Source organism: Halichoerus grypus, chromosome 7 (assembly GCF_964656455.1).
Source record: "Halichoerus grypus chromosome 7, mHalGry1.hap1.1, whole genome shotgun sequence".
NCBI classification, from domain to species: Eukaryota; Metazoa; Chordata; class Mammalia; order Carnivora; family Phocidae; genus Halichoerus; species Halichoerus grypus.
In genome coordinates, this window is record NC_135718.1 from 78099319 (window position 1) to 78121613 (window position 22295).

The 22295-nt window shown below is 42.6% G+C and overlaps 1 protein-coding gene and 1 long non-coding RNA gene across 2 annotated transcripts in view; both read right to left on the reverse strand.

Annotated features, from left to right (window-relative positions):
• MINPP1 (multiple inositol-polyphosphate phosphatase 1) overlaps positions 1-22295 on the reverse strand; it is a 128893-nt gene that overhangs the window by 30830 nt on the left and 75768 nt on the right. The window lies entirely within an intron of this gene.
• Positions 757-8985, reverse strand: LOC144382581 (uncharacterized). Its single transcript, XR_013449779.1, has 2 exons — positions 8898-8985; positions 757-1366 (listed from the first exon to the last, which is right to left on the reverse strand). It is a non-coding gene; the product is annotated as an uncharacterized LOC144382581 (long non-coding RNA).

The window sequence follows — 22295 nt, forward strand, 5'->3', positions numbered from 1 at the left end:
TACATCTGAAACTAATGATGTAGTATATGTTTTTGCTAACTGAATTAAAAAAAAAGTACCTTAGGATGCCTGACTCAAAATGGCCACCTCTGGGGCGCCTGGGTGGCATCTGCCTTTGGCTCAGGTCATGATTCCAGGGTCCTAGGATCGAGCCACACATCAGGCTCCCTGTTCAGCGGGAGTCTGCTTCTCCCTCTGCCTCTCCCCCCTGCTTGTGCTCTCTCTGTTGCTCGCTCCCTCTCAAATAAATAAATAAATAAAATCTAAAAAAAAAACACAAAACAACACAACAAACTAACCACCTCCAGCTATCTGAAGTCTTCATGGGGTTGCTTTTATCATTTGTTGTTTCTGCTGCCTCTCATTCATGGTGACTTATTTTCTTGAATATTCTTTGTGGGTGTTTTGTTTTGTTTTGTTTTGTTTCTGAGCCCAAATTTGTTGTGCTCTCTGTGAGAACTGCCTGAGGCCTGACCTTGAGGGCACATTCTCTAGGAAGTCATTTGCATTTGCTTCTTCTGGGCACCAAGGGAGCATTCCATCCAAAGTCACTTAAAATTGTTGTGTCTTCTCAGCCTATTGATAGTGACATTCTTGCCTAGAAACACCTGAGGCCCTCACGAGGGCCATGTTTACTCACAGTGAACCCTACAGGTGTTTCCCCCATCACCACTGGGGCCAATGTTGTGGCTAGGCTGGCCCTGTGGTTCTTTATCATGAGCACGCCGCTATGAAGGCGCACAGATGAGTCACGTCTTTCCACAATGTCAGCTGTATTCAATCATAAAGCAAAGGGAAACCACAATTATAAAGCAAGTTCAGGATTCCACACTCAGCGTCATTTCAGCACGTGATTACACCTGGCTTCTCATTCAGCACACAGAGCAGGGCAGAAGACAAGCCACACAACAAACAAGATAACAGAAGGATGCAGGAAGTGAACGAACCAAACTCGAAGTCAGTCTGGGGGCACGTGGTTGAGATGAGGCCTCGGTCTGGTCCGGGTCAGCTCTCGGCACTGACTGCTTCTGACGGGCAAGCAGGGAAGGCTCTCGGTTCTGTTCGGAGGTCAAGGGGCAGAGCCTTCGGGGGCAGCTGCCCTTTTTGAAGTGGTCGGACAAACGGGTGAGGTCGAGGAGTCTGACAGTTTGCTGCCAAAGTCCTCCCCTTTTTAAAGAGATGTAATCGGTTTGGAGTCCCCGCAGACCTCCTCTGCTTCTGCTCATGATCAGTTCTGGGGTGTCAGCTGACGCTGGTCCCGCGATGTCTCCTAGATACAGGCCCTGCTTGACGTGAGAGACTCCATTTTGCTTTCTGCATTCTTACTGTGATTGGAGGACACACTGCAGCAAAACCATCAAGGAATCTTGAAGAACAAGATTTATTATTCACAAAGCTTGAGGGGAGCATGGCAAGCATACTCAGAGGCCACACAGCAAGGTCACAGGTGCAGAAAGAGGAAGGGAGCATTTACCTGGGGCTCTTTTTTTTGTTTTAAGATTTTATTTGACCCAGAAAGAGAAAGAGCGCGAGTGCGCAGGAGCAGGGGGGAGATGCAGAGGGAGAAGCAGGCTCCCCGCCGAGCAGGAGCCCAATGCGAGGCTCGATCCCAGGACCTGGGATCATGACCTGAGCTGAAGGCAGATGCTTAATGACTGAGCCACCCGGGCGCCCCTACTGAGGGCTCTTTTTATTAGGATTTGAGGGTGGGGTGCCTAAAACTTCACAAGTTTACTCTCTCTTGGCTAATTTAAAGCATTAGGGCAGAAATTTGGGTGCAGGAAGGGAGAAGATGAGTCACTCAAGTGGTCAGCTCTCTAGGTCCCCAGGGGCCTTCTCGAAGGGGAACTTCATAGGTGGGGCGACACCGTTCCTTATCTAACTGTTTTAGTAGTAGCTGCGTCTTACTACTTGCAGTGGATTTCTTTGAAATGGATGCCTTTCCAGTCAAAAGCTTAAAGTCAGGCCCTTCGAATACAGAAGTTCTTGGGAGTTTTTCTAACCACAGAGGGGCCCATGCTTCTGTTTCCCTTTAGAGAACACTGCATGCAAGTGAAATCCTATGTCACTGTCTTTGTGCAAATTTAAGAATCAACTATATTAGTAAAAAATGTTCAAACTGAAAATGTAGTCAGACACTATTTAATCAGTACCTTCTAAATTCCTAAACAAGGGGCTCCAGGGTGGCTCAGCCGGTTAAGCATCTGCCTTTGGCTCAGTTCATGACCTCAGGGTCCTGGGATCGAGTCCCGCATTGCGCTCCCTGCTCAGCAGGAAGCCTGCTTCTCCCTCTGCCCCTCTGCCTCCCCCTGCTCATGTGTGGTCTCTCTCTCAATCTCTCAAATAAATAAATAAATAAATATTTTTTTTAAAAAAAGGACATGGATTGCAGAAATTATGAATGAGCCTCAGGAATTTGCACAATCCATTGGCTACCTCTTCCAAAATATTTCTGTAAACTGTGTCACACATTTAAAGATAATCCCCCTATGTTATCTTGGAACCTAAATTCTTTCTTTAAATTCTTTTTTAATTTCTTTCTTTCTTTTTAAGATTTTATTTTTAAGTAATCTCTACACCAAACCTGGGGCTCGAACTCACAGCCCCGAGGTCAAGAGTCTCATGCTTCACTGACTGAGCCAGCCAGGCACCCTGAGCTTAAATTTTTTTTTTTTTTTTGTAGTTTTTAATTTTATTATATTATGTTAGTCACCATACAATACATCATTAGTTTTTGATGTAGTGATCCACGATCCATTGTTTTCGTATAACACCCAGTGCTCCATGCAGTACGTGCCCTCCTTAATACCCATCACTGGGCTAACCAATCCCCCCTCCCCCCTCCCCTCTAGAACCCTGTCTGTTTCTCAGGTCCATAGTCTCTCATGGTTCATCTCTCCCTCCAATTCCCCCCCCCCCCATTTTTCCCTTCCTTCTCCTAATGTCCTCCATGTTATTCCTTATGTTCCACAAATAAGTGAAACCATATGAAAATTGACTTTCTCTGCTTGACTTATTTCGCTTAGCATAATCTCCTCCAGTCCCATCCATGTTGATGTAAAAATTGGGTATTCATCTTTTCTGATGGCTGAGTAATATTCCATTGTATATATGGACCACATCTTCTTTATCCATTCACCTGTTGAAGGGCATCTCAGCTCTTTCCACAGTTTGGCTATTGCGGACATTGCTGCTATGAACATTGGGGTGCATATGGCCCTTCTTTTCACTACATCTGTGTCTTTGGGGTAAATACCCAGTAGTGCAATTGCTGGGTCATAGGGTAGCTCTATTTTTAAATTTTTGAGGAACCTCCACACTGTTTTCCAAAGTGGCTGTACCAACTTGCATTCCCACCAACAGTGTAAGAGGGTTCCCCTTTCTCCACAACCTCTCCAACATTTGTTGTTTCTTTCCCTGTCCATTTTGGCCATTCTAACTGGTGTAAGGTGGTATCTCAGTGTGGTTTTGATTTGGATTTCCCTGATGGCTAATGATGATGAACATTTTTTCATGTGTCTGTTAGCCATTTGTATGTCTTCTTCAGAGAAGTGTCTGTTCACCTCTTCTGCCCACTTTTTGACTTGATTATTTGTTTTTTGGGTGTTGAGTTTGAGAAGTTCTTTATAGATCTTGGATACCAGCCCTTTATCTGTAGTGTCATTTGCAAATATCATCTCCCATTCTGTGGGTTGCCTCTTTGTTTTGTTGACTGTTTCCTTTGCTGTGCAGAAGCTTTTTATCTGGATGAAGTCCCAAAAGTTCATTTTTGCTTTTGTTTCACTAGCTTTTGGAGATGTATCTTGAAAGAAGTTGCTGTGACCGATGTCAAAGAGGTTACTGCCTATGTTCTCTTCTAGGATTTTGATGGATTCCTGTCTCACATTGAGGTCTTTCAACCACTTTGAGTTTATCTTTGTGACTGGTGTTAGAGAATGGTCGAGTTTCATTCTTCTGCATGTGGCTGTCCAATTTTCCCAGCACCATTTATTGAAGAGACTGTCTTTTTTCCATTGCATATTTTTTCCTGCTTTGTCAAAGATTATTTGACCATAGAGTTGAGGGTCCATATCTGGGTTCTCTATTCTGTTCCATTGGTCTGTATGTCTGTTTTTGTGCCAGTACCATGCTGTCTTGGTGATCACTGCTTTGTAATATAGCTTGAAATTGGGCAACGTGATGCCCCCAGCTTTGTTTTTCTTTTTCAACATCTCCTTGGCGATTCGGGGTCTTTTCTGATTCCATACAAATTTTAGGATTGTTTGTTCCAGCACTTTGAAAAATGTCATTGGAATTTTGATCGGGATGGCATTGAAGGTATAGATTGCTCTGGGTAGCATAGACATTTTAACAATGTTTATTCTTCCGATCCATGAGCATGGAATATTTTTCCATCTTTTTGTGTCTTCTTCAATTTCTTTCATGAGTGTTTTGTAGTTCCTAGAGTATAGATCCTTTACCTCTTTGGTTAGGTTTATTCCGAGGTATCTTATGGTTTTTGGTGCTATTGTAAATGGAATCGTTTCTTTAATTTCTCTTTCTACAGTTGCGTTGTTAGTGTATAAGAAAGCAACTGATTTCTGTGCATTGATTTTGTATCCTGCCACATTACTGAATTGCTGGATGAGTTCTAGTAATTTGGGGGTGGAGTCTTTTGGGTTTTCCCCATAAAATATCATGTCATCTGTGAACAGAGATAGTTTGACTTCTTCTTTGCCAATTTGAATGCCTTTTATTTCTTTTTGTTGTCTGATTGCTGTTGCTAGGACTTCTAGTACTATGTTGAACAACAGTGGTGAGAGTGGGCATCCTTGACGTGTTCCTGATCTTAAGGGAAAGACTCTCAGCTTTTCCCCATTGAGGATGATATTCGCTGTGGGTTTTTCATAGATGGATTTTATGAGCTTGAGGAATGTTCCCTCTATCCCTATACTCTGGAGAGTTTTAATCAGGAAAGGATGTTGTATTTTGTCAAATGCTTTTTCTGCATCAATTGAGAGGACCATATGGTTCTTCTCCCTCCTCTTATTAATGTGTTCTATCACATTGATTGATCTGTGAATGTTGAACCACCCTTGCATCCCGGGGATAAATCTCACTTGGTCGTGGTGGATGATCCTTTTAATGTATTGTTGGATCCTATTAGCTAGGATTTTGTTGAGGATTTTGGAATCCATATTCATCAGGGATATCGGTCTGAAATTCTCCTTTTTGATGGGGTCTTTGCCTGGTTTGGGGATTAAGGTAATGCTGGCCTCATAGAATGAGTTTGGAAGTTTTCCTTCTGTTTCTATTTTTTGAAACAGCTTCAGCAGAATAGGTATTATTTCTTCTTTGAATGTTTGGTAGAATTCCCCAGGGAATCCATCAGGCCCTGGACTCTTGTTTTTTGGGAGGTTTTTGATCACTGCTTCAATCTCATTACTGGTTATTGGCCTATTCATGTTGTCTATTTCTTCCTGTTTCAGTCTTGGCAGCTTATAGGTTTCCAGGAAGGCCTCCATTTCATCCAGATTGCTCAGTTTATTGGCATATAGTTGTTGATAATAATTTCTAATAATTGTTTCTATTTCCTTGGTGTTAGTCGTGATCTCTCCCCTTTCATTCATAATTTTATTAATTTGGGTCCTTTCTCTTTTCTTTTGGATAAGTCTGGCCAGTGGTTCATCAATCTTATTAATTCTTTCAAAGAACCAACTTCTAGTTTCGTTGATCTGATCTACTGTGTTTCTGGTTTCTAATTCATTGATTTCTGCTCTAATTTTAATTATTTCTCTTCTAATGCATGGCTTAGGCATCATTTGTTGCTTTTTCTCTAGTTCTTTAAGGTGTAGAGTTAGTTGGTGAATTCGGGATTTTTCTATTTTTTTGAGTGAGGCTTGGATGGCTATGTATTTCCCCCTTAGGACCGCCTTTGCAGTATCCCATAGGTTTTGGACCGATGTGTTTTCGTTCTCATTGATTTCCATGAATTGTTTAAGTTCTTCTTTGATTTCTTGGTTGACCCAAACATTCTTGAGCAGAGTGGTCTTTAGTTTCCAAGTGTTTGAATTTCTGCCAAATTTTTTCTTGTGATTGAGTTCCAGTTTTAGAGCATTGTGGTCTGAGAATATGCAGGGAATAATCTCAAAATTTTGGTATCGGTTGAGACCTGATTTGTGACCCAGTTTATGGTCTATTCTGGAGAAAGTTCCATGTGCGCTCGAGAAGAATGAGTATTCTGTTGTTTTAGGGTGGAATGTTCTGTAAATATCTATGAGGTCCATCTGGTCCAATGGATCATTCAAAGCTCTTGTTTCCTTGTTGATTTTCTGCTTAGATGATCTGTCCATTGCTGAGAGTGGAGTATTGAGGTCTCCTACAATTAACGTATTGTTATCAATATGACTCTTTATTTTGGTTAACAGTTGGCTTATGTATATGGCTGCTCCCATGTTGGGGGCATAGATATTTACAATTGTTAGATCTTCTTGTTGGATAGACCCTTTAAGAATGATATCGTGTCCTTCTGTGTCTCTTATTACAGACTTTAGTTTAAAATCTAATTTGTCTGATATAAGAATTGCTACCCCAGCTTTCTTTTGAGGTCCGCTGGCATGGAAGATAGATCTCCATCCCTTCACTTTCAGTCTGGATGTATCTTTAGGTTCAAAATGAGTCTCTTGTAGACAGCATATGGATGGGTCCTATCTTTTTATCCAATCTGCAACCCTGTGCCATTTTATGGGAGCGTTTAGGCCATTCACGTTGAGAGTGATTATTGAAAGATATGAATTAATTGTCATCATGTTGCCTGTGAAGACGTTGTTTTTATAGATTGTCCCTGTAAATTTCTGTTGTAGATCACTCTTGGGGTCTTTCTCCTTTTATAGAACCCCCCTTAATATTTCTTGCAGGGCCGGCTTAGTGGTCACATATTCTTTCAACTTCTGCCGGTCGTGGAAGCTCTGCATCTCTCCATCCATTCTAAATGAAAACCTTGCCGGATAAAGTATTCTTGGCTGCATGTTCTTCTCATTTAGTACCCTGAATATGTCTTGCCAGGCCTTTCTGGCTTGCCAGGTCTCTGTGGATAGGTCTGACGTTATTCTGATGTTCCTCCCTCTGTACGTAAGGAATCTCTTCCCCCTAACTGCCCTTAAGATGGTTTCCTTGGTTCTAAGATTTGCAAGTTTTACTATTACATGCCGGGGTGTTGGCCTGTTTTCCTTGATCTTAGGAGGGGTCCTCTCTGCCTCTAGGACTCGAATGTTTGTTTCATTCCCCAGATTAGGGAAGTTCTCAGCTACGATTTGCTCAAATACATCTTCTAGCCCTCTCTCTCTCTCCACTCCCTCCGGGATTCCAATTATTCTGACATTGGAACGCCTGCCTCATGGTGTCACTTATTTCTCTGATTCTATTTTCATGGATTCTGAGTTGTTTTTCCCTGGCCTCCTCTTTTCCCTTTTTATCTATTATACCGTCTTCCAGATCGCTTATTCTCTCTTCTGTCTCAGTTACCCTAGCTGTTAGATTATCTAGATTGGATTGGATCTCATTGATAGCATTTTTAAGTTCTGCCAATTCACCTTTTATTTCTGCCCTTAGAGACTCTATGTTGCCATTAATTGATTTCTCCATTCTAGCCATTGTCTTCACAATTGCTAGCCTGAATTCCATCTCCGACATCTTGGTTATGTCTGTATCCATTTGTAAATCTGCAGCATAAGTCATAATCTCTGAGTCTTTTCTGTTTTGGGGGCTCCTTCTCCTAGTCATTCTGTTGATGGGTGTTTGAGGGAATGTATAGAGTCGAAATTATTGACCAGAACCCAAGCAAGATGCACCTGTTTTCTTGGGACCTTAGGGTTGCTGGCCTCTTGTTTTCCCAGCCTGTCTTCTGTGGGAGGGGCCTGCCGCGCTGTTACTCAGGCAACCCTGTTTGGGCGGAGTTGCCCTGCGCCCCTGTGGCGGGGGATGGGCTCAGTGGGAATCAGTCTTTGGGGCTTTTGTTCTCTGGCGCCTTTCCCTGGCGGCTTTCTGCGTCTCTTCTGCGAGTCAGAGCAGAAGAGACCATTTCCAACCCTCTGCCTCAGAGCAGAGAGACCTCAGTCTGTTCTTCAGTGAGCTCTCCAGGCCACACCGTCTCCGTTTCTGTCCGTGCTGCTATAAACTGCAGCGTCCTGGGTTGTGCGCCCCTCGGCAGCGCTCCCAGTCCTGCCTCCAGGTCGGGGCATGTCTCTGCTCTTTGTGCTTCTAAAACCGCCAGCCGCTCCCAGCTCGCGCGTGCGCGGCTCCGCCACTCGCGGTTCCCACCCCAGGGGTTGCAGTTCACCAGTGGGACACAGCGCACCGGGTTTCCGCCTTGGAGGCTGCAGTTCGTGTGCGCGCGACTGTCGCTCCGGTTTCTGTCGGCGGGGTGGGGGAGCTGCAGTTCACGTGCACGCGACCGTCGCTCCCGTTTCTGTCCAGGGATGCTGCAGTTCGCGTGCGCGCGACCCCACCGGTCTGGTCCTCCACCCCGGGGGCTGCCCTAAAGTCCTTTCCCAACGCTACCGGTCTGCGAGTCTGTGCCTGTCCGCAGCGCGCGAGGCTGTCACTCACCGGCAGTGTAGGATCCCCACGTCCAGGCACCCTCCCACCGCCGTTTATCCTCCGATATCTGCCCACAGGATCACGGCTCTCCGCTTCCTCCCTCAAAACCAACTGCCTGCGATATTCTGTTTGTAGAGATCCAGATCTTACATCTCAGGCTGGTTTCGTGGGTGCTCAGACTGGTCTGGTAGTTATCCAGCTCAATTCCGCGGACCAGTTGAAATAGGGTTCCCTACTCCTCCGCCATCTTTCCCCTCCTCCCTGAGCTTAAATTCTTATAGAAACACCAGCAATTGGGTCTAGATGAAATTTGTACTGACTGTGTCTTTTTCTTATTCCTGCCAGTCTTCTGTTTCAAAACTCCAGTCCATTCAATACAGTAGTTACTACTCCGCATTGGGTTGTCCTAGGGATAGAAAGATGAATAAGGTAAGAGCTCACAGTGAAGAAGAAAAACAGCCTGTGATAAGTCTCTAACCCAGCAGCGAAGTTTTATGAAACAGAGAGGGAGGGGGGATCACTCAAAGGGAGGGTCAGGAAATGGGCTGCAGGAGAAAGCAAGCTGAGAAGAATTTCACAGGGACTGGCTTTCCTGACCAAGATCCAGTTTCCTCATTGATCAGGCCTACAAAAGAGAGTGCTGCTCTCCAATTGAGAGTAGTTAAGAATTCAAGAGACCTTTTACCCACTGGGGAAAATGGGACCCGAGCCAGGGAAACTTGGGCTGGATTCAGTTGGCTAAACAGAGGTTTTCAGAAATAAGACTTAACTCCTAAACTTTACTCCTGTTGTTTCACAGAGCCTGTAGAATGAGGGCTTTGGGTCACACAGTATAGGTCCACCTGAATACCATGTTCAACCATGTGGGCAATCATCAATCAATCCATCATGTCCACATAAAGAAGCCCCAATAAGAATTCTGAACACTTAATAAATCAAATGCATTGTACATCTTCAACTTTTTAAAAATTAAAAACAATAACAACGATGACAACTCTGAACACAGGCTCAGATGAACTTCTCTGGTTGGCAAAGCCCCCTGGGAATTGTCCCACATCATTGCCAGGAGGGTAACACATCCCGACCCCATGGGAGAGGACAAGGAAAGCTTTGCATTTGCCATGCCCCAAACTCTGTCCTATGTGTCTGTTCCTTTGGCTGATTTTAATCTGTCTCCTTTCCTTGTAGAAAAAACATAACCATAGAGCTTTCAGTAAGTTCTGTGAGTCCTTCTGGCAAATTATTAATCTGAGCCCGGTTTGGGAAACTGCCTGAAGTTGTAGTGGGTGTCAGAAATGAGGGCAAGCTTGGGGACTATTCCTTTCAATGTTAAAGCTGGCTGACACTCCTTATAGTTCCTGGGGTCAGATATGGAGGCAGTCTTGTGCAGAGACTGCACCCTCAAACTTTACAGTTTGGCTAACTCTGGGCAAACATTTACAAAAGTCCACCAAGTATCAAGCTATAGAATCTGCCTCAATGAAGTTCAAGAATCAGTAGTATGCAGGGGCACCTGGGTGGCTCAGTCGGTTAAGTGTCTGCCTTCAGCTCAGGTCATGATCCCAGGGTCCTGGGATTGAGCCCCATGTTGGGCTCCCTGCTCAGCGGGAAGCCTGTTTCTCCCTCTCCCTGCTGCTCGTGCTCTATCTCTTGCAATCTCTCTCTCTCAAATAAATAAATAAACTCTTAAAAAATAACAATAATATCCAAAAGCAGGTAACACAGCTCTTAGAGGCAAATTTAAACACATTAGGTGAAAAAAAGCTTAAAAAGGAATATCATCCAACTTAGAAGTTCCAAGAGAAAAATACTAGAATTACCCCTAAAAATGTAGAAAGCAAGAAAGGTAAATGAAGTAACTAATGACATAAAAAAAAAAAATCAACAAATTATATTATTAAGTCTTAATTAACATACTCTCCCAATATAGACATGTAGCTTAAAAATATTTGCTGCAAAGAAACCATACATAGGTTGAAGAGGATACTAGTAGTGTAATCACAAGTGAATAACAATAGAATTAAAGAGCTGACTTATCTCACACTTCCTAGTACAGCTTTTAAGAAAGAAATTAAGTCCTCCTTAAGGTAACAAACATGAGCTATGGAAAGATCATTTTGTAAATAAATCTTTCAAAATGTTTTTGTTATCCTGCAGTTTTTGCTGCTAAAATTACAAAAGTGTAATAACAACTCCCTAAAAACTCTCATAGTTGTACTTCTGAACACATAGAAAAATAATTTGTTAACCTGTTTAAAAATTTTTCCAAATTAAGAGTTTTAATGAGTTTTGTATCTATGTATTAAAAAGGAAAAAAATGCAATACCTTACTATTGGTTTGCAAGATCACTTCACAGACATCAGAAAAGATGGAAACTCACTAGCTAGATCTTTAACCAAACATTTGGGTAATCGGTTCATGTGATAGGAAATGCTTAGTAAACAGATACAATGATGCATTTTTTTTCCATTTGATCCAAGAATCGTTGTGAGTTATCTTTTCAGCTGTGACATACATTAAAAACCAAGTAATGGGGGGGCGCCTGTGTAGCTCAGTAGGTTAAGCCTCAGACTCTTGATTTCAGCTCAGATCATGATCTCAAGGTCATGAGATCAAGCCCATGTTGGGTTGCATGCTGGGCATAGAGCCTGCTTCAGATTCTCTCTCTCTCTCTCTCCCTCTGTCTCTCTCCCCACCACATGTGCACTCTCTCTCTCTCTCTTTCAAAACAAAAACAAAAAACAAGTACTGGGACATACAGATCAATGGAATAGAATTGAGAAAGTACCATCATAATTCAACAGGGACAGGAATAATATTTCCCATAAATATGCTGGAATAACTGACTATCCACATTCAAAGAATGAAGTTGAACTCCTACAACAGGCCGTGTACAAAGATTAATGCAAAATGGATCAAAGACCTAAACATAAGAACTAAAACTATAAAACTCTTTGAAGAAAACACAGATGTCAAGCTTCATGACCTTGGATTAGGCAATGGTTTATTAGATATGATACCCAAAGTACAAGCAACCTCCAAAAAATAACAGATAAATTGACTTCCTCAAAATAATCTTTTGTGCTTCAAAGACCATTATCAGAAAGTGAAAAGGATAACCCACCGGATGAAAAAAAAATTTTTTTGTAAACTCATATATGTGATAAGGGTCTAGTGTCCAGAATATACAAAAAACACTTATTACTCAACAATAAAAGATAAATAACTCATTGTAAACATGGACAATGGATTTGAAGAGACAGTTCTCCAAAGAAGATAGGCAGAAGACCAACAGGAACATTAAGAGATGCTCAACAACATTAGTGACTGGGGAAACGTAAGTCAAAACTACAGTGAGCTACCATTCACACACATGAAGATGGCTCTAATAAAAGATGGGCAGTCACAAGTGTTGGTGGGGCTATGGAGACATTGGAACCCCTACAACACTGCTGGCAGGATTGTAAAATGGCACAGCCACTTCAGAATATAGTCTTCGAATGAATCAACACAAAGTTAGCATATGACCCAGCAATTCCAAGCTTAGGCATATACTATACAGGAGGAATGAAAACAAATGTCCACACAAAAGCCTGTACACAAATGTTCATAGCAACGTTATTCCTAACAGCCAAGAAGGGGGAAACAAGTCAAACAGCCAGCAACTGAAGAAGAGATAAAGAAAAGGTGGGATATCCATGCAGTAGAATATTATCTGGCCGCGAAAAGGAACATAGTACTGATACGTGATACAACGTTGATGGACCTTGAAAATATTATGCCAAGTGAAAGAAGCCAGGCACAAAAAGCCACATAGCACATGATTCCATTTTCGTGAGATGTCCAGAATCGGCAAATCCACTGAGCTGGAAGATAGATTAGTGGTTGCCAGGGGCTGGGGAAGGAGGGTGTGGGGAGTGACTGCTAATAAGTATGAGGTTTTTCAGAGGCGATGAAAATATCCTCAAATTACATAGTGGTGATGGTTGCATCACTTTGTGAATGTCCTAAAAACAACTAAATTGTATACTTTAAATGGGGCAAATTTTATGGTATGTGAATTATATCTCAGTGGAAAAAAACATTAAAAGAAGATGAGTATGGGGCACCTGGCTGGCTCAGTCGGTATAGCATGCAACTCTTGATCTCGGGCTCCTGAGTTCCAGCCCCACTTTGTGTGTAGAGATGACTTAAATAAATAAAACTTAAAAAAAAAAAAAAAAAGAGGATAAGTATTGCAATAAACTGAACTAGCCCCAGATTTTGTACTGTAGTATTATAGTCACAAATCATGTTTTCTTAAAGAGAAAGAAGTATATTTAAATAATCATATTGTTCTCCCTAGCAAAAGCAGTGGCTTTTGTACCGTTACTAAGTAAAACACAATTTAAAAAGTACTTTTTGGGCACCTGGGTGGCTCAGTTGGTTGGGCGACTGCCTTCGGCTCAGGTCGTGATCCTGGAGTCCCTGGATCGAGTCCCGCATCGGGCTCCCTGCTCGGCAGGGAGCCTGCTTCTCCCTCTGACCCTCCCCCCTCTCATGTGCTCTCTCTCTCTCTCTCAAATAAATAAATAAAATCTTTAAAAAAAAAAATAAAAATTTTATTTATTTAATTTTTTTTAAGATTTTATTTATTTATTTGAGAGAGAATGAGAGAGAGAGAGAGAGCACATGAGAGGGGGGAGGGTCAGAGGGAGAAGCATGCTCCCTGCCGAGCAGGGAGCCCGATGCGGGACTCGATCCAGGGACTCCAGGATCACGACCTGAGCCGAAGGCAGTCGCCCAACCAACTGAGCCACCCAGGCGCCCTTATTTATTTATTTTTAAAGTACTTTTAAAATAGTTTAATCAGGGAGCTCCTTTCTACTTGCTAGATGGGGTGCTGCCTGATTCATAAGTCACTGAATAAAGCCAATGAGATCTTCAGGTTTACTTGGTTGAATTTTGTTTTTTTAACAGATTTGATGGCAGTGGTGGGATCCAAAGTGAACTTCTGATGGTATTTGGGGACGATGAGAAACAAGGCCCAGGACCCGTGAACCCCTCTGAGTTCTCCATCTTTCTCAGTGTTTCTGAGGACCCTGGGTGAGTTCCTCTCAGTTCTGAGCTCTGTTCTCTTCGCCCTGAGCTCCTGATATAATTGGCTTTCCCATGAAGGGCAGGGCAGGTTGATGGAATCAACCTGCAATCTGGAGCCCGGTTGAGTCAGCAGAGGGCTTGGCCCAGAGCCACGCCCCTAGCCTTTCAGACCACAGTTCCCAGGGTTTTGAGCAGGAAACCCCCCCAGCCCTTAATTCTGATCCACGTGGGAACTGTTCGTGCCAGTGCGCAGTTCCTGATCCATCAGTGTGGAGCCCTCAGTCTGCACTCCCAACTGTTGATGGCTGATGGTTCAATCCTCTCCCGTCTGGGCTCTAAGCAAAAAAACGGGACACAAGGCAAGAATAACCAGAACAAAACTGCCTGTGTGGTCTACAGATTCGTAAAATTTTACTGGCCTCTGAGGCGGTCACTTAACCAGTCTTGAGCCACAGATTCAAATGGGAATGACCAAGAGGCATTCCTGATTCGGGATTCACCTCCTTTGGCAGGGCCCTACTTCCCTGCTCAGGACGGAGTGTGAAATAATCAGGGACTTCTCCTTGACCTCTCTTAAGAACACTGCAGAATCTATTGCTAAAGCAAGAATTGCTCAACAAAAATCCTTAGACTCTCTGGCCAGAGTTGTTCTTGATAATAGGATAGCTGTTGTTTATCTTTTAGGTGAGCAAGGAGGTATCAGTGTTGGGGCCCACACCCCTGCTGCAGCTGGATAAACTCTTCTGGGGGAGGTTGAAATTCCATGACCTGAGATCCCTGAGCAAGCTATTTGGCTTAAAAGGGTGACTCCTTCAATGGGGTCTTCAACTTATTTGATTTTGATTGGTTTAGGTCTGGGGTGTGTGTGGGGGGATGATGGCCCCAAGGGACACTCTGGACATTGGGAATTATCCTGTTTAAGACAGTTATAAGTAATCTCCCTGGTGTGTTTCTCTCAAAAACTTTAAATGCATGTTTGCAGCCGCCAACCACTGAGCACATGGTCTCCCTAAGACCGGAATGTCAGGAAAGGAACGGAGAATGATCTCCCTGAGACCGGAATGTCAGGAAAGGAACAGAGAGAATGACTGATTTATCTCCCTGAGACCGGAATGTCAGGAAAGGAATGGAGAGAATGATCTCCCTGAGACCAGAATGTCAGGAAAGGAACGGAGAGAATGATCTCCCTGAGACGGGAATGTCAGGAAAGGAACGGAGAATGATCTCCCTAAGACCGGAATGTCAGGAAAGGAACGGAGAATGACTGATTTAAGAACTGCGAATCCGAAGTCACAGGGATCAAGCACAAAATGTCTCGGCCCACGACTACTACACAAAGGATCAACAGAAGCTGAGAGAACCACAGAGCAGTAGTGGAGAGCGGTGCTAAGGACACACCAGCCCAAAATGGAGTCACTTGTGCCAAGCCCCACATCGGCAAACCAAGACTTACCATCTAATCCCACTACGGTTTCAGCAAGGTCCCAGGAATGTGGCTTGTAACCAGTCAGTCTGGAACTCTCTGATCTGTACTGGTGAGGGAATCTGCATGGTGGACCCCATCTTTCCCAAAGGAGGACCCTGCCTGAAAGAATCCCCTCTTTGTTAAGAAACTTCCTTTTCCTGCCCCCATCTGCTGCCTACAAAACTCTGCATTTTGTACAGCTCCCTGGAGTTCTTTCTACCCGCTAGATGGGATGCTGCCTGATTCATGAATTTTGAATAAAGCCAATTAGATCTTCAAATTAAAAAAAAAAAAAAAGTTTAATCTTTATTTATTTTGTCCTTTAAAATTTAATTCTGGCCTGTTTTATATTTAAATTTTAATTCTGGCCTGTTTTATATTGTGCAGAGAATATTAGCACCATAGTAAAGGGATAGAATTCCTAAATATGTAAATACATCTATTGGAAATTAGGGCCCAAGGGTTTGTAGGGAAGAGAGACAAAATCAACAAAGGTCAGAGATCGCTGCCTTCATGTCTGGTTAGAGGACAGTCAGGAAAAAAACCTCAGGGAAATTGATGGGGGAAAATCAGCAAGAGGTACCAACATACCAAATCTTGGCTTATTTTCATTCCCCCACTGGTAATTCTGTGTGCCTGATTAAAATAAAAACAAATCTGAGGGTCTCTGCTGGAAAGTTCTCTGGAGGTATATACACGATTTATGAATTTCAGCTCACTTCAGTTCTTCATCATGCGGTGGCAACTTGGCGCTAGGCAAGTTTCCATTCTGTGTTGCTCCACAGAAGAGGGTCACACCTTATATACTGTGTACTAAAAATACATCCTTCTAGAATAATACTGTTACAGTTCTTTCTTCAGCTGCGTCCCCACTAGCCAGGCCCTGGCGCGCTTCACCAATTCAGAGGGAACCGCAGACGTTGTCTGGTCCAGCCTCCAATTTCTTTTCCCAGATCGCCCTGGAAAAAGACAGTGGTGCCCCTGTACTCTGTGAACTGTCTCTTCATATGTTTGCCTGACCTCATTATCCAGAACACTCTATAAATGTAGCCTGCCACCCAGCCCCGAGTCTGAAAGGGCAGGATACTCCCTTGCAAGTAACAGAGCAAAACAGAATGATCTGTCTAGCCAGGCTTGGAAAATACAGTTGCCAGGTTGCTATTGGTTTAAAGAGAATGCATGAGCAATGTGCTGGCCCTGACCCTCTGTTCCTGAAACCCCAGTGTGAACACTTTTATACAAGAACCAAAAACGGGAGGAAAGCCTGCTCCTGTGCTGGCCAGCCTGCCTGGCCACGAGCTGTTCTTCGGGAAAGGCTTTGTGCCGTGAGCTCAGAGCCAGGCTGACCCATCTGCCCCCCAGTGCCAGCTAGTGGGCCCATCCATCCATGTCCTTCCTCTCCACAGGGTGGCACCGTGGGAAAGAGACCAGATAACTGGGGTTCAAATTCCTGGTCTTCCACTTTCTGACTTTGGGAACCTCACTCGACTTCTCTGATCCTTGGGAATCTCATCTGTAAAATGGGGACATGACAGCTACAGCACGTGGCTGTTAACAGAGTTGAAATAAGAGAACATATCTAAAGACAACACAGCATCTGGCACGCAGTAGGTACTCAACAAATGTTGGATTTCTTTCTCGCAAGTGAGCCACGCCTCGTCCAACGTACTCAGAAAGCTGGAGTCCGTGCTAGGATCACTTTTGGAAAATTCTAAAATGGACTATTTAGAGCCCATGTACAACAAAGGGATTTGTTAGATTTAGAAACAAACTAGGTTTTAATGAAGCAATTCATTTCACAGGGGAGAAGCAGAGGTTTGGGGAATGAGTATATTTGACGTTCTCAGGTTTCAAAATAAATGTTTGAAAAGCTGTGCTCGAACCTGGTATGTAAGGTTTGTATAGCACAATGGTTCACTTACATAGATGAAGACCGTAACTATATTTAACATGTATCCGTCATTTCTACTGTCCAAGGACTTCTCTAACAAAATGTCATTTTGGAACAGTATTAGCAGCTTTCATGTGTGGGGCTATCAAGATCCAGAAAACGTTTTTGCTGATTCACTAGGCACAAAAGGTTTCACCAAAACACAATGAAAATCTACTTATAAACCAGGTTTTCCAGTGAACAGAGCTTGAAAGTGATTCTGGTGATGACACAAAGGAAAGTCTGGGCTTCTTGGTAAGCTTATTTTTTCCTGCCATGACATCTTGATAGAACAATTCCTCGGAAGGACACACACATAAACAAACGACCTATGACTGTCATTTAACACCTGCCAATCGAGTTAGCAAAGTCCGTGACTCTTTAAAGTGCTGCAGGAAGGAGTTCCTCAAACAGTATGTGACCTATGAAACTCTAGGCAGATGGAACAGTCTGGTGGCTTCCCATTTGCTCCATGGTATTATCAAATGGTCAAAGTTCTAATTTATCAATGATCATTTCAAAACGCTCTATCTCTGAATGAAGGAACAAATCCAACCCAAATAAAAACAAACTTTATGGGGTAAAACATCATTTGGGGGCATAAGGAGAAATGGAAAATATAATTAGCAGTGACGGAAATTATCAGAGCAAAAGTTTGTCTTATTTTTTGTGACACTGGCCTCTAATAGGATGCCCCCACATTAGCAGGCCTAAATGTCCACCCCACCTCATCAGAACCAGCTGTTTCATATTTTGTTTTGTTCCATACTGAATAGCAATCAAGCAAAACTCAAGGCTTCTTAATGTGGCCTAAAGAAACTCAAATTACTCAACCTCAGCCCTCCCAGCAAAGCTCAGGTTTCAAGCTAGAATTATTAAGCTAAAATCTCCTCTAAATCCAAATTACAATGTTAACCTGATTATTGATCTCAGATTTCAAATGTTAAAGACGGAGTTTACTCTCACTTCTTGTTACTGGTTTGTGCCACTGTTTAGTTAAACTTCCGACTGTTAGCCTATGGATGCTGAAAATCTTGGCCACTCATGAGTTTGTGGGTTTGTTGTCTTGGTCTGCTTTGTGATATTTCATCACGAACTTTTGATCATGACAAACAGTTCTTGATTGATGTGTCCTCTGGGCTTTCTATATTAAGGCTTAAAGGGGAGGAAAAAGGGAAGTGACTTCCCAGCACCTCTCTAGAGGAATATAATTTCTTGTAACTATTTCTGAGTGTGTAAAATGCATTTTAGAAACCTCTCCATTTCATCCTCATGTGCCATCTTTTGAGAAGATGGAAAGTAGAAAGAGAGATCAGTGTTCTTGATTCTCCCTCCCTGAGAAGCTTCTAGCTCTTGGGACATTTATTTCAATTTGATCCATTCATAAACATGTATTGTTCAGTACCTATAAGTGCTGGGTGGAGGGTGAACTCCTCAAGGACGATATTCTCAAACTCCTCAAAGAAATAAGTTTAGGTGGGAATAAAAAAGCCATAAAACAAGAGAGAGTTTGAAACAAGAATGTGCTAGAATTAGAATCAACTAGAAATATTACAATGAAAGACACAGCTGTGGAAAGAAAATATCCAATAGATGAGATTCATTGTGGGTTCTTCACTGCTAAAGAAGGAATGAGTGAACCAAAAGGTCAAACAAAGTATATCTACCAGAATGCAGCTCAAAGAGATAAAGAGAGTGAAAATATTAAAGAAAAGTTCAAAGAGAACAGAAAACACATCCAAACGCTTTGATACATATATTTAAATCTAAACACATCTGGATCCCAGGGATGGGCACAGCGTAGAGACCCCTGCTACAGGCTGGTTGATAGATTAAATAAGAAAACACGTGTAACACTCTACCTTTATGTCTTTACTGATACTCTTCCCTATACTTGGAGCACTAATCTTATATCCTCTCATTGAAAACCAATCTATCTTACTCTTTCAACTTCTTCCTTTTCCATGAAGACTTTTTTTTTTTTAAGATTTTATTTTTAAGTAATCTCTACACCCAACGTGGGGCTCGAACTCACAACCCCGAGATCAGGAGTCGCATGCTCTACTGACTGAGCCAGGCAGGCACCCCTTCCATGAAGCCTTTTATGAATCTTCTGACCATATGTAAATATTTCCTTATGTAAATCTGTAACATTTTGCTTGTGTCATTTTCAAAGTATTAATCATTTTCTGCCTTGTACTTTAATTATTGCATATTTGTTCCTCATTCATAATCTGAATTCCATATAGAACACTGCCTAGCCCATTGATGCTCAATGCCTTCATTTTAATTAGGAGCCAAATTCTACAGGTAACAAAGCAAAGTATGCAGGACTCCACCCTTTTCTGTTCTTCAGGAAATCTGGGAAAATGTACAAAAAGAAAGACGGCAAACAGACTTCCCCCCCAACCCTCACATCCCCCTGAAAGTAATAAGGAGAATATACAGGGGCACCACGATATGAAAATACACGTAGGTACTTCAAAGGTAAGGACTAAAGTTGCAACCTGACAGAGTGAGTGAGGTCAACGACCAACAGAGAAGGGAGATGTTCAAGGGAGCTGTCCTGCAGGCAGATCAGCTGCAGACTCCTAGGTCACATGGAGAGCTAAGAGGGTGTCAGAAAGACAGGGCTAGATGTTGATGTAGCACAACAATGGTATTCACAGTTACCCTTTATTGAGTTCCTACTGTACGCCAGGTTTATATTATCTCACTGAATCGTTACAAGGTGAAGAAACTGAAGTTCAGACAGACTAGATACCTCCTCCCAGGTCATCAGCTAGTAAGTGGCTGATCTGGAATTCTAGCACAGGTTTGTATGACTCTTGAAATATGTGCTCTAAACTTCTATCATCCGTTTCCAGCAAACCTGGTAAGATGAAGTGGAGAGGGCTTCAAATCCTCTTAGAAGTTTGTGGCTCTGGGGAAGGTGACAGATGTTTCATGTGGACATGCCTTTATTCTACCTCCCACTGTATGTTTCTACTTTATTCCCGTGATCTCTTCCTTGCATTTTTCTTCGTTCCCAATTATGACTTCCTCCTTCCATTAAGAATTGGAGATATTTAAAAAAAAATACCCCCCCCCCCCGCAAAAGAACTGAAGATATTGCTTTAAAAAAAGACTACATTATCAAGAGAGTGAAAAGACAACCCATGGAATGGGAGAAAATATTTGCAGGTCATATATCTGATAAGGATTTAATATCTATAATAGCTAAAGAGCTCTTACAACTCAACAAAGACAAACAATCCAATTAAAAAATGGACAAAGGACTCAAAGAGACATTTCCCCAAGAAGACAAATGATCCAAAGTGCATGAAAAGGTGCCCCATCATTCGTCATTAGTGAAATGTACATTGAAGCCACAAGGAGAAAACATTTCATAGCAACTGGAATATTATCCAAACATGGAAAATAACACGTGTTGGCGAGGATGTGGAGAGATGGAAGCCCTTGTACAGTGAAATTGGTGCAGCCATTGTGGAAAAGAGTTAGTTGGTTCTTCAAAGAGTTAAACAGAGAATTGCCATACGACCCATCAATTCCACTCCTAGGTATAAACCCCAAAGAATTGAAAACAGGACCTCAAACACTAGGATGCCAATGTTCACAGCAGCCTTATTCACAATAGTCAAAAGTTGGAAGCAACCCAAGTGTCCATCGACAGATAAATGGATAAACAAAATGTAGCACATACATGCAATGGGACATTATTAAGCCATATAAAGGAAGAAAGTCCTCATATATGCTGCAACACGAATGGACCTTGACAACATTATGTGAAGTGAAACAAACAAGACACAAAAGGAAAAATATTGTATGATACCACTTACATGAAATATCTAGAATAGACACATTCATCATAGAGGCAGAAGGTAGGTTAGGGGTGACCAGGTGCTGTGGGGAGGAGGGCATGAGGAATTATCACTTAGTGGTACAGAGCTTCTGCTTGAGTTGATAAAAAAATCTGGGAACAGTTAACGGTGATGGGGTGCACACATCATGAATGTAATTCATGTCACCGAATTGCACAGTAACAAACGGCTACAATGGCAAATCTTACGTTTTATATGTATTTTACCTCAAAAAAATAGTTTACAAAAACCCCAGAAACTATATTCTTATACAACAAAGACTGGATTAATAGTCTACCTCTAATAAAACAGACCTGAGTTTATCAGAGAAGACAGTCTGGTCTCATTGGTTAAGTCTCCGGAGGACACAAGAGGGCTGCCCCCTTCCCTCCTGGGGATTGCTACAGGGTCCTGGTGATGTCAGATCCTTTGACCTTTCCCATTTCCCTGGGGATGAGATCTATGGGACAGGAGGGCCCCCAGCCTTCTACCAACGACTCGACCATACCGCATTCGCATTCTGACTAGTGTCCCTCTCCAACCTGTGAGTGTCACCCGTGTTATAACACGAAGCTGGCACTTCAAGCTGGATTGGAAGCCTCTTGCTGATCTGTAGAAAAGGCTTCAAGATGTGAGATGAAGCCTACAGTTGGATGAAATTGGCCCAGAAGACTAACGATTTGACCTCAAATCTACTTCACTTGTTTGATCATTTGATTATGATTTTGAACGGGGCCTCCTAAATATTCAGGTGATTTGAATCCTGAAGCCTCCTAATTAATATGACCCAATACTCTAAAGCAACTTTCCAGAAAAACAATTAGCACAGATCCAGGCTGGTGATGTGTGATGCTTCCTATTCGGAGAGGGAGACTCATAATTGTGTTGGCCGCTGAGCAGCCACTTCTCCACACATCCGCACAGTAAGATTACACAGAAGTTCCATTAATTTCTCATCAGGAAATAACTCAGGAGTCTCCAAGAATAAACTTGAGTCTGATTTAACTGCTCTGTACCACATGAGTGTGAAATCACATGTCCTCTCTTGTCTTTCACGGGAACAAGAGGAAATTCTCTGACATTTGACTTTGAGGGTACAAAATTAAAGCAGAAGTGAAACCTAGGATATGCCCTTTCTACACTGTTGTCATAACCACTTTGATCCCAGACGACAGCTTGAGGACAATTAAGTAGTCGTAAAATAAATCAGCCTCGGAGAGCCTATGTTCCAGGTCTAACATCCGTAAGATTTCCAAGCAGAGAACTTCCAAATCTGTTTTATTTATATAGGAGAACACGTCCAGGGACATTTTTTTCCTGTTGCACTCGGCAGCCAGGATTTTCTCTTGGTCATCTGGACACTAGAAAGCACTCCCTATGTGA